Source organism: Oncorhynchus clarkii, chromosome 11 (assembly GCF_045791955.1).
Source record: "Oncorhynchus clarkii lewisi isolate Uvic-CL-2024 chromosome 11, UVic_Ocla_1.0, whole genome shotgun sequence".
NCBI lineage: Eukaryota > Metazoa > Chordata > Actinopteri > Salmoniformes > Salmonidae > Oncorhynchus > Oncorhynchus clarkii.
This window is the reverse complement of record NC_092157.1, coordinates 27760706-27773116: the sequence shown is the minus strand read 5'-3', so window position 1 is coordinate 27773116 and position 12411 is coordinate 27760706. Positions and strand designations below refer to the sequence as shown.

At 43.0% G+C, this 12411-nt stretch overlaps 1 protein-coding gene across 3 annotated transcripts in view; it reads right to left on the bottom strand.

The window, feature by feature from the left end:
* LOC139420424 (zinc finger protein 438-like) overlaps window positions 1-12411 on the bottom strand; it is a 94679-nt gene that overhangs the window by 25285 nt on the left and 56983 nt on the right. For 2 of the 3 annotated variants that reach the window (XM_071170535.1, XM_071170536.1), the window contains one exon: window positions 7231-7349. The gene's annotated coding sequence lies outside the window, so the exon portion shown is untranslated. Of the gene's footprint in view, window positions 1-7230; window positions 7375-12411 lie in introns of all 3 variants that reach the window. The other variant, XM_071170537.1, reaches the window with a different exon arrangement.

The following is a 12411-nucleotide window of genomic DNA, read 5'->3' as shown; positions in this document are numbered from 1 at the left end:
ACTGTTTGTTTTTTGCTCTGACATGCAATGTGAACTGTGGGACCTTATATAGACAGGTGTGTGCCTTCCAAATCATGTCCAATCAATTTAATTTACCACAGATGGACTCTAATCAAGCTGCAGAAACATCAAGGATGAGCAATGGAAACAGGATGCACCTGAGCACAATTTCAAGTCGCATAGCAAAGGATCTGAATATTTATGTAAGTAAGATATTGTTTTCAATTTATTTTTAGCAAACATTTCTAAAAACCTGTTTTCGCTTTGTCATTATGGAGTATTGTGTGTAGATTGATGAGAATTTAAAAAAAAAATCAAATTTACAATAAGGCTGCAAAGTAACAAAATGTAGAAAAAGTCAAGGGGTACTTTCCAAAGGCACTGTATGTACATCTAAGTAGGGATAAAGTGACTAGGCAACACGATAGATAATAAACAGTAACAGAAACATATGTGATGACTCAAAAGAGTTAATGCAAAAAGGAGTCAATGCAGAAAAACTTTCATCACATTCCCATTGGATCAGAAGTTTACATGCACTCAATTAATATTTGGTAGCATTGCCTTTAAATTGTTGAACTTGGGTCAAACGTTTTGGGTAGCCTTCCACAAGCTTCCCACAATAATCTGGGTGAATTTTGGCCCAATCCTGCTGACAGAGCTGGTGTAACGGAGTCAGGTTTGTAAGGCCTCCTTGATCGCACATGCTTTTTCAGTTCTGCCAACAGAGGTGAGGTCAGGGCTTTGTGATGGCCACTCCAATACCTTGACTTTGTTGTCCAAGCCATTTTGCCACAACTTCGGAAGTATGCTTGGGGTCATTGTCCATTTGGAAGATCCATTTGCGACCAACCTTTAACTTCCTGACTGATGTCTTGAGATGTTGCTTCAATATATCCACACACTTTTCCTCCTCATGAAGCCATCTATTTTGTGAAGTGCACCAGTCCCTCCTGCAGCAAAGCACCCCCACAACATGATGCTGCCATCATTGTGCTTCACGGTTGGGATGGTGTTCATCGGCCTGCAAGCCTCCCCCTTTTCCTCCAAACATAACGATTCGACATTATGGCCAAACAGTTCTATTTTGTTTCATCAGACCAGAGGACATTTCTCCAAAAAGTACGTTATTTGTCCCCATATGCAGTTGCAAACTGTAGTCTGGCATTTTTACGGAGGTTTTGGAGCAACGGTTTCTTCCTTGCTGAACGGCCTTTTATATAGGACTAGTTTGTTAACAAGAAATTTGTGGAGTGGTTGAAAAACGAGTTTTAATGACTCCAACCTAAGTGTATGTAAACTTCCGACTTCAACTGTAATTAGCAGGCAGCGCGTGTTTACTGTCCTGTTGCGTTTACTGTCCTGTCGCAAACAGTGCATTCTGACATAGCGTACATAAAACAACTCACACTGGGGTGACCGTTAGATATATTTGGAACTCACCTATGAAAAGGTTACCTGTAAAATTACAGGAAGATTTTTGAACTAGAGATGATTACTGTAATTTTACTAGAATTTGTTCATTATTCCGAAAAGGAAATTACTGTAAAATTTGTGAAGTTTGTCAAATGACATTTAAAAAAAAATAATTAAGCGTACCAGTACCGAGTCAATGTGCAGAGGTACGAGGTAGTTGAGGTAATGTGTACATGTAGGTAGGGGTAAAAGCAACTAGCCAATCAGGATAGATAATAAACAGCAATGTAAGTGGTGTGAAAGTACGTGTGTGTTTGTGTGTGGCATCAATATGCATGTGTGTGTGAGCGTATGTAGTGTGTGTGTGTATGTGTGTGTTGGCGTGTCAGTGTGTGTGAGTGTGTGGGTAGAGTCTATGCAAAAAAGGGTCAAAGCAATAGTCTGGGTGGCCATTTGATGAACTGTTTAGCAGTCTTATGGCTTGGGGATAGAAGCTGTTCCAGTGCCTTTTGGTCCCAGCCTTGGTGCATTGGTACCTCTTGCCATGCGGTATCAAGAGTGAACAGTCTATGGCTTGGGTGGCTGGGTTCTTTGGCAATTTTCCGAGCCTTGTTGTGCCGGCACCACACAGCCAGGTCTCTGACCTCCTCCCTGTAGGCTGTCTCGTCGGTGATCAGGCCTACCACCGTCGTGTCATCAGCTGGTGGTGTTGGAGTCATGCATGGACACACTGTCATTGGTGAACAGGGAGTACAGGAGGGGACTAAGCACACACACTGGGTTCAAAATGTATTTTCACACCTTCAATGACTAACTGTGCTTGTTTGAGCTAGCCTGGCACAATGGAACCCATGGAATAGTCCAAAAACTGCAAAACCCACACGTCTAGGCACTCAAATCAAATGCAGAAAAGTATTTGAAAATGAATCAAATACCACTTGAACCCAGGTCTGGTTAGTTAGCACCGAACTGAAAAATGCAGTGGTCATTCCTGAGGTATAGAGAGGGAAAGGTGAAAGCCTGCCTGTCTCTCTCTTGTCTCAGCAGAGTTAGAAAAGGTTACTGCACAAATTGAGCAGCTGCTCCAGAGTCTTTGACAGGCATTAGAACCTGGGAAACATTGTCTGGCAGGATCAAAGGGAACCATGGGTAATTACTGTAGTTACCTTCAGTGATGCTGTTAAATTAACCACACACACACAGACACACACAACCTTACCCTCACTAGCTAGTTTTAATGGGCCTCGAAAGAGGAGGCATAAAGCAGAGGGAACACAGTGGCAGTGTCTCAATCGAGGCAGATAGCTTCCTTTCCTTGTGTCCTTTCCTCCATGACCCCCAACCTGTCATGGCCAGGACAGGAGGCCATTCAGGATCAACTCATTCAGTCCTGTCAGCCATTATAGTACAGAGTTGATGAAAAGAGAAAATGGAGGAAAAGGGAGAGATGGTAAAAGATGTGATGGCGGAGTTAGATTATCTATTTTTATAACAAGGTCAATGATAGTTGAGGGATTTGACTCTCCTGGGAGGAGGAGAGGAGGATCACACACAGGAGATGAGATGTGGATACCTTTGCTTGGCGCTCTTTTGCTTTGGCGGTCTGTGTAAACAGGACACGATAAGAAGCGAGGAGAGGAAACGGTCATCTCTGATTCCTGGATATTTGAGGTATGGCAGGCTTTTGGGAGTTTCTCCCCCTTTACGGAGAAGCTTTTAATCTTTCAATTTCCTATGACATAACAATATTCTGTGCAAGTCTGCGCAGGTCTATCTCAAACTAGGGCTGGGTGGTATACCGTTTTTTGCGATATACCGGTATTGATGCACGGACTGGTTTGGGTTTTTACTTTACCTTCTATAACGGTATTTTAATGTTTGGTTTGTTAAATATAGTTTACTCTGCCACTTGAGTCATCTCTCTCCGCTCTCTCGCCACATGCTGCTTTCCACACAGACCTAGCCCCGCCCCGGTCACTCAAGGAGCGCATTCATTGTTGCTCGACCATGAGACACTTGCGTTGTCTCTGCATGGTCAACGCAGCACATGCAACAATGTTGATGACTACGATGCAGTTTCGACTTTGCTTCCTAATATAAATCCATTTGTTAAATAAATGCCTAGCTAAATAAAGGTAAAATAAATGTCAAAAATGCTAATCGCTAGTTAGCTGGCTAGCTAATAAAATGTACTGAGTCATATTAAATGTAGCTAGTTATACAGCCTGGTACCAGTGATGGTGTAGCCCTAAATCGGCAGGTTGTTTGTGCAACAGTATCTTTTAAATCAAAGAGGAATAGGCGAAGTAGCTAAGAGAAAACATTTAATGTAGCCAAAGATTATAGGGTCCCCTAAGAGTTTGTTTTATACTGTTCAGTTAAAAAGATCAGAATGGAGAGAGACCCATTGAAATCACTTAGAATGTGTTTTCACCCTGGGGTCACACACTACTCATAAAGCAAATTTAGAACTTGTATTATTCAACAACATAAAAGACAGTCCAAAATGTGAAAACATATTGTGATATTATAGAGTGGGGCAAAAAGGTATTTAGTCACCAATTGTGCAAGTTCTCCCACTTAAAAATATGAGAGAGGCCTGTAATTGTCATCATAGGTACACTTCAACTATGACAGACAAAATAAGAAATAAAAATCCAGAAAATCACATTGTAGGATTTAATGAATTTGCAAATTATGTTGGAAAATAAGTATTTGGTCACCTACAAACAAGCAAGATTTCTGGCTCTCACAGACCTGTAACTTCTTCTTTAAGAGGCTCCTCTGTCCTCCACTCGTTACCTGTATTAATGGCACCTGTTTGAACTTGTTATCAGTATAAAAGACACCTGTCCACAACCTCAAACAGTCACACTCCAAACTACACTATGGCCAAGACCAAAGAGCTGTCAAAGGACACCAGAAACAAAATTGTAGACCTGCACCAGGCTGGGAAGACTGAATCTGCAATAGGTAAGCAGCTTGGTTTGAAGAAATCAACTGTGGGAGCAATTATTAGGAAATGGAAGACATATAAAGACCACTGATAATCTCCCTCGATCTGGGGCTCCACGCAAGATCTCACCCCGTGGGGTCAAAATGATCACAAGAACGGTGAGCAAAAATCCCAGAACCACACGGGGGGACCTAGTGAATGACCTGCAGAGAGCTGGGACCAAAGTAACAAAGACTACCATTAGTAACACACTACGCCGCCAGGGACTCAAATCCTGCAGTGCCAGATGTGTCCCCCTGCTTAAGCCAGTACATGTCCAGGCCTGTCTGAAGTTTGCTAGAGAGCATTTGGATGATCCAGAAGAAGATTGGAAGAATGTCCTATGGTCAGATGAAACCAAAATATAACTTTTTGGTAAAAACTCAACTCGTTGTGTTTGGAGGACAAAGAATGCTGAGTTGCATCCAAAGAACACCATACCTACTGTGAAGCATGGGGGTGGAAACATCATGCTTTGGGGCTGTTTTTCTGCAAAGGGACCAGGACGACTGATCCGTGTAAAGGAAAGAATGAATGGGGCCATGTATCGTGAGATTTTGAGTGAAAACGTCCTTCCATCAGCAAGGGCATTGAAGATGAAACGTGGCTGGGTCTTTCAGCATGACAATGATCCCAAACACACCGCCCGGGCAACGAAGGAGTGGCTTTGTAAGAAGCATTTCAAGGTCCTGGAGTGGCCTAGCCAGTCTCCAGATCTCAACCCCATAGAAAATCTTTGGAGGGTTGAAAGTCCGTGTTGCGCAGCAACAGCCCCAAAACATCACTGCTCTAGAGGAGATCTGCATGGAGGAATCGACCAAAATACCAGCAACAGTGTGTGAAAACCTTGTGAAGAATTACAGAAAACGTTTGAACTCTGTCATTGCCAACAAAGGGTATATACAGTGCCTTGCGAAAGTATTCGGCCCCTTTGAACTTTGCGACCTTTTGACACATTTCAGGCTTCAAACAAAGATATAAAACTGTATTTTTTTGTGAAGAATCAACAACAAGTGGGACACAATCATGAAGTGGAACGATATTTCAAACTTTTTTAACAATTCAAAAACTGAAAAATTGGGCGTGCAAAATTATTCAGCCCCTTTACTTTCAGTGCAGCAAACTCTCTCCAGAAGTTCAGTGAGGATCTCTGAATGATCCAATGTTGACCTAAATGACTAATGATGATAAATACAATCCACCTGTGTGTAATCAAGTCTCTGTATAAATGCACCTGCAATGTGATAGTCTCAGAGGTCCGTTAAAAGCGCAGAGAGCATCATGAAGAACAAGGAACACACCAGGCAGGTCCGAGATACTGTTGTGAAGAAGTTTAAAGCCGGATTTGAATACAAAAAGATTTCCCAAGCTTTAAACATCCCAAGGAGCACTGTGCAAGCGATAATATTGAAATGGAAGGAGTATCAGACCACTGCAAATCTACCAAGACCTGGCCGTCCCTCTAAACTTTCAGCTCATACAAGGAGAAGACTGATCAGAGATGCAGCCAAGAGGCCCATGATCACTCTGGATGAACTGCAGAGATCTACAGCTGAGGTGGGAGATTCTGTCCATAGGAGCACAATCAGTCGTATATTGCACAAATCTGGCCTTTATGGAAGAGTGGCAAGAAGAAAGCCATTTCTTAAAGATATCCATAAAAAGTGTAGTTTAAAGTTTGCCACAAGCCACCTGGGAGACACACCAAACATGTGGAAGAAGGTGCTCTGGTCAGATGAAACCAAAATTGAACTTTTTGGCAACAATGCAAAACGTTATGTTTGGCGTAAAAGCAACACAGCTCATCACCATGAACACACCATCCCCACTGTCAAACATGGTGGTGGCAGCATCATGGTTTGGGCCTGCTTTTCTTCAGCAGGGACAGGGAAGATGGTTAAAATTGATGGGAAGATGGATGGAGCCAAATACAGGACCATTCTGGAAGAAAACCTGATGGAGTCTGCAAAAGACCTGAGACTGGGACGGAGATTTGTCTTCCAACAAGACAATGATTCAAAACATAAAGCAAAATCTACAATGGAATGGTTCAAAAATAAACATATCCAGGTGTTAGAATGGCCAAGTCAAAGTCCAGACCTGAATCCAATCGAGAATCTGTGGAAAGAACTGAAAACTGCTGTTCACAAATGCTCTCCATCCAACCTCACTGAGCTCGAGCTGTTTTGCAAGGAGGAATGGGAAAAAAATTCAGTCTCTCGATGTGCAAAACTGATAGAGACATACCCCAAGCGACTTACAGCTGTAATCGCAGCAAAAGGTGGCGCTACAAAGTATTAACTTAAGGGGGCTGAATAATTTTGCACGCCCAATTTTTCAGTTTTTGATTTGTTAAAAAAGTTTGAAATATCCAATAAATGTCGTTCCACTTCATGATTGTGTCTCACTTGTTGTTGATTCTTCACAAAAAAAATACAGTTTTATATCTTTATGTTTGAAGCCTGAAATGTGTCAAAAGGTCGCAAAGTTCAAGGGGGCCGAATACTTTCGCAAGGCACTGTAACAAAGCATTGAGATAAACTTTTGTTATTGACCAAATACTTATTTTCCACCATAATTTGCAAATAAATTCATAAAAAATCCTACACTGTGAATTTCTGAATTTTTTTCTCCTTTTGTCTGTCATAGTTGAAGTGTACCTATGATGAAAATTACAGGCCTCACATCTTTTTAGGTGGGAGAACTTGCACAATTGGTGTCTGACTACTTTTTTGCCCCACTGTATTTGTGTGTTATATTGCCCAGCCCTATCTCAAACACACAGCATAAATGAAAAATGTTTAAAAAAAATGTATTACCAATGGCATTGTTCCGTCTTCCTTCTGTTGTGGCCCCTTCTCTCTATGAGGTGGTCCCTCCTCTCTTCCAGGGTCGGTGCCAGAGGTCTGCTCCTCTCCCTGAACCTCTCCACGGGCCCCTGGAACACAAACAGTACATATAGGCTGAATTAACAAAATATACTACTGTAAAATCACATTATTTCTGATAGTATTTTTAAGGCATCCATTAGACACACAGATTGTGGTGACGCGCGGCCAAGCGCCTGCTGCTCTGCCCCAACATTAGACAAAGAAACGAAACGTTCAACACACCAGGCTACCAGCCAGGTGGGTGGTTGGGGACCCCTGGCCACTCGGTCAGGCTGTATATTAAATAAATCAAGAGCATTCTACTGTGTAAATGATTCAGTTAACACACCTTATCCTCTTCCAACAACCTTGTTAGAGAACCTCAAGAGTGAAAAGCAAAAGAAAGGGAGGGGGAAAAAGACAAGGGAAGGAAAAGAAGAAAAACAACTCATTCACCTGCAACTCAGCAAAACTCTGGGTACATCTCTAAGCACTCAGCCAGAGAAGAGAGATAATTCACCCTGACACCTCCATTGTTTCAGAGTAATGGTAACACACACACACACACACACACAGAACAGTGTTTTCAGTACATATTTATAGAAAAATGGCTCAAGATCAGGGATGGGCAAGTTTGATGTGGGCCACAAAACAATTGAACTCATGAGGGCCCGCAGTGGCTCGTGGGTCTGTGTACCCACATCCATACACTTTTTATTGGTCCGCGGGCCTACAAAAGGGAATGATGCCTCGGTTTCAAACACATAAAGAAATATGCTTAAGTCAAACCATATGCAACATACGCACAGTATATAGGAAAGGAACACTAAACATACAGGGACAGTTTCCCAGATACAGATTGAGCCTTGTCCTGGATTCAAAAGGAAGATCTATGGAGAATATCAATTAAAAATGCTTCTTAGTCCAAGACTACGGTTTAGGATTGGGCAGTATACCTATTTCCATACCGTGCCTCTGCCATCCAGGGTTATACTATTACCGGTAGTGCACACAAGGGTGCGGGGAAACAAAATCCCTAAAAACATCACTTACAAGAATGCTAACAAAATTCTAACAAGTACTAAGGAATTCTCAAAGTGGATGCTACGTAAATGCTAACGAGCGTATACAAACATTACATTAACCCAGCTCATAAAGTATCTCAAAAAGCAGTTTGCAGCACGCACAAAACAAATAATAGGCAGCTGGGATCTTAATTCATGAGGGGATTGTCTCTGCTGCTATTACCAAGAAGCTTGATCTTGCAAACTAACATCGGCCACTTAGTTAACATTAGCAAAACTCCAGCTGGAGAGAACTTATTTAGATAGTTAACTTAATAGTTGATATATAGCTGGCAAACTGTTGTAAATTTCATAATTTCACCGCACTTAAATTGCGCTGCAGGAGTGACTCACCTCACGAAGCTCCCATTTTGCATGTTACGCTTCTTTGTAAACAAACACATGTAGCTGGTTCAAACCTCTATTTTGGGAAAATAGTACTGGTAAACTTTATAATGAACAATTATCTAACGGGCAAAATTATGACCACAATCTGCTGTATCTATTACCTAGTGCACAAGCTGACTGCAGGTATTTATTTTAAAAATAACACATTTTCAGGGCCTCCCGAGTGGCGCAGTGGTCTAAGACACTACATTATAGTGCTAGCTGTGACACGAGAGATTCTGGTACGAGTCCAGTCTCTGTCGCAGCCGGCCGCGACCGGGAGACCCATGGGAGGACGCACAATTGGCCCAGCGTTGTCCGGGTTAGGGGAGGGTTTGGCCGGCAGGGATGTCCTTGTCCCATCGCGCTCTAGCGACTCCTTTGGCGGGCCGGGCGCATGCACGCTGACACAGTCGCCAGGTGTACGGTGTATCCTCCGACACATTGGTGTGGCTGGCTTCTAGGTTAAGCGGGCACTGTGTCAAGAAGCAGTGCGGCTTGGTTGGGTCGTGGTTTGGAGGACGCACGGCTCTCGACATTCGCCTCTCAAGTCCGTACGGGAGTTGCAGCGACGAGACAAGACTAACAACCAATTGGATACCACTAAATTGGGTAGAAAAAGGGGTTAAAAAAAGCCTAACATTCCAAGCCAAAAAACGTCACATCAGAATGATAATAAAAAGCTAACAAGCCAATAACTAGAATCCTCATAGAGAATGCTGACGCATTGAGAACATTTTGTACAGTTTCTGACCTAAACTACAAAAGTAACTCAAACATGTTACTCAGTTTGCTGCACACACAAAAAACTAATATTAGCCAGCAAGGCCCTTGATCCAGCAGGGGATTATCTGCTGTTACCAAGCAAATGCTTGATATTGGAAGAAGCTAGCTAACCACTTAGCTTACTAAACTCTGCAAAATAACAACAAAAAAAGTCACTTTTTCAGGACCCTGTCTTTCAAAGATAATTCCTAAAAATCCAAATAACTTCATAGATATTCATTATAAAGGGTTTAAACATTGTTTCCCATGCTTGTTCAATGAACCATAAACAATTAATGAACAAGCACCTGTGGAACGGTCGTTAAGACACGAACAGCTCACAGACAGTAGGCAAGGTCACAGTTATGAAAACTTAGGACACTAGAGGCCTTTCTACTGACTCTGAAAAACACCAACAGAAAGGACCCTGTTCATCTGCGTGAACGTGCCTTAGGCATGCTGCAAGGAGGCATGAGGACTGCAGATGTGGCCATACTGTGAGATGACTAAGACAGAGCTACTGGGAGACAGGACAGACAGCTGATCGTCCTCGCAGTGGCAGACCACTTGATCACCTGCACAGGATCAGTACGTCGGAACATCACACCTGCGGGACAGGTACAGGATGGCAACAACAACTGCCCGGGTTACACCAGGAACGCACAATCTCTCCATCAGTGCTCGGACTGTCCGCCATAGGCTGAGAGAGGCTGGACTGAGGGCATGTAGACCTGTTGTAAGGCAGGTCCTCACCAGACATCACCGGCAACAACGTTGCCTATGGGCACAAACCCACCGTCGCTTGACCAGACAGGACTGGCAAAAAGTGCTCTTCACTGATGAGTTACGGTTTTGTCTCACAAGGGTTGATGGTCGGATTCGCGTTTATTGTCGAAGGAACGAGCGTTACACCAAGGCCTGTACTCTGGAGCGGGATCGATTTGAAGGGGCAGGGTCCGTCATGGTCTGGGGCGGTGTGTCACAGCATCATTGGACTGAGCTTGTTATCAATGCAGGCAATCTCAACGCTGTGCGTTACAGGGAAGACATCCTCCTCCCTCATGTGGTACCCTTCCTGCAGGCTCATCCTGACATGACCCTCCAGCATGACAATGCCACCAGCCATACTGCTTGTTCTGTGCGTGATTTCCTGCAAGACAGGAATGTCAGTGTTCTGCCATGGCCAGTGAAGAGCCCGGATCTCAATCCCATTGAGCATGTTTGGGACCTGTTGGATCGGAGGGTGAGGGCTAGGGCAATTCCCCCCCAGAAATGTCCAGGTGCTAGCAGGTGCCTTGGTTGGAGAGTGAGGTAACATCTCACAGCAGTAACTGGCAAATCTGGTGCAGTCCATGAGGAGGAGAGGCACTGCAGTACTTAATGCAGCTGGTGGCCACACCAGATACTGACTGCTACTTTTGAATTTGTCCCCCCTTAGTTCAGGGACACCTTATTCCATTTATGTTAGTCACATGTCTGTGGGACTTGTTCAGTTTATGTCTCAGTTGTTGAATCTTGTTCATACAAATATTTACACATGTTAAGTTTGCTGAAAATAAACGCAGTTGACAGTGAGAGGACGTTTCTTTTTTTGAGTTTAACTACTAAATTAGCAAACCAATTGCACAACTGCAGAGAATTTAGCGCATTTTAAGACAGTTAACTTAATCGTTGTAAGATATCTAGCTGGCAAACATTTAGTTGCGAATTCCATACTGTAGATCACCTGGTGCATGCTGCATGACAGTGAGTGACTCACAAGGCCTCGGTCTCTCGTCGTTGTGTGCTTGTAAACAAACACCACATGACTGGGGACTGCCGTAAGCTACATAATAATGTGACAGGAGAAATAAAGAACACATTGTTCTTTATCTCCTGAAGTATTGCACAAGTTGACTCCCGAACTTATTTCTATTCAAGCATATTGGATGACTGTCATTCATATTCCATTCACCCAGTTCAATGTAACCGCGATAGGTTTAGGCTATTACATGTTCCTCAAATTTCCCCTAAACACATGAGGTTGCTACAATCTAGCCTATTAATGAAAGTTAACAACGTAGGTGCACACAGGTCGAGATAAAAATTTGAGGTGACAGACACTGACACATTCAATACCACCTTGCATCTTGCTGATCTGGGGTGTAATCATTAGTCCAACAGTTGCAAACAACTGTTTGTCCATTGTATGTTTATTCCCATTTCGTTTGCGTCTATTTTTCAACAGAATCGGTGGAATGAATACACCCCCGATCACGAGTAAACACAGTTCCCTTTCAGAGCAGCCACGTTGTATTCCTTCTAGCATCTATGCACACTCCTTCTCTCACCTTTCCCCTTCACTTGTGGACTTCAATGCAAAACACATCAGCTGTATGTAACCAGGCAAAAAAAAGATTCCAAGCCAAACTATATCATAACCACTACACAAAGCCTACGTCGATGTCCCCATATTAGCTAAAGTAATGTCAGTCAACATAGCTAATAGAACTAAAGCATTAGTAAACTCACTACAATCATTCAGTAACATTACAGTGTACAGTCAGTAAGCAGTTTAGCACTTACACCAGCGGGCCCTGCTGGCAATATATTTGTAAAACCAAAAGCTTACATTGACTTAGAAGAGTTCTAGTGTTGTGTTGGATAGTCATAGCTAACACAGCATCCCTCTGTTTGAGCAGGGGCTAAACTAGCTAGCTGCATTTGGACGGAAGCTAGCTGTCCTCCGGCTACACCATAGTGCTACCCCATAGTGCTACCCTACAGAGTGCTGTTGAGGCTACTGTACACCTTCATTGCAAAACAGTGCGTTTTAATTAGAGGTTGACCGATTAATCGGAATGGCCGATTAATTAAGGCCCATTTCAAGTTTTCATAATAATCGGAAATCAGTATTTTTGGGCACCAATTTGAA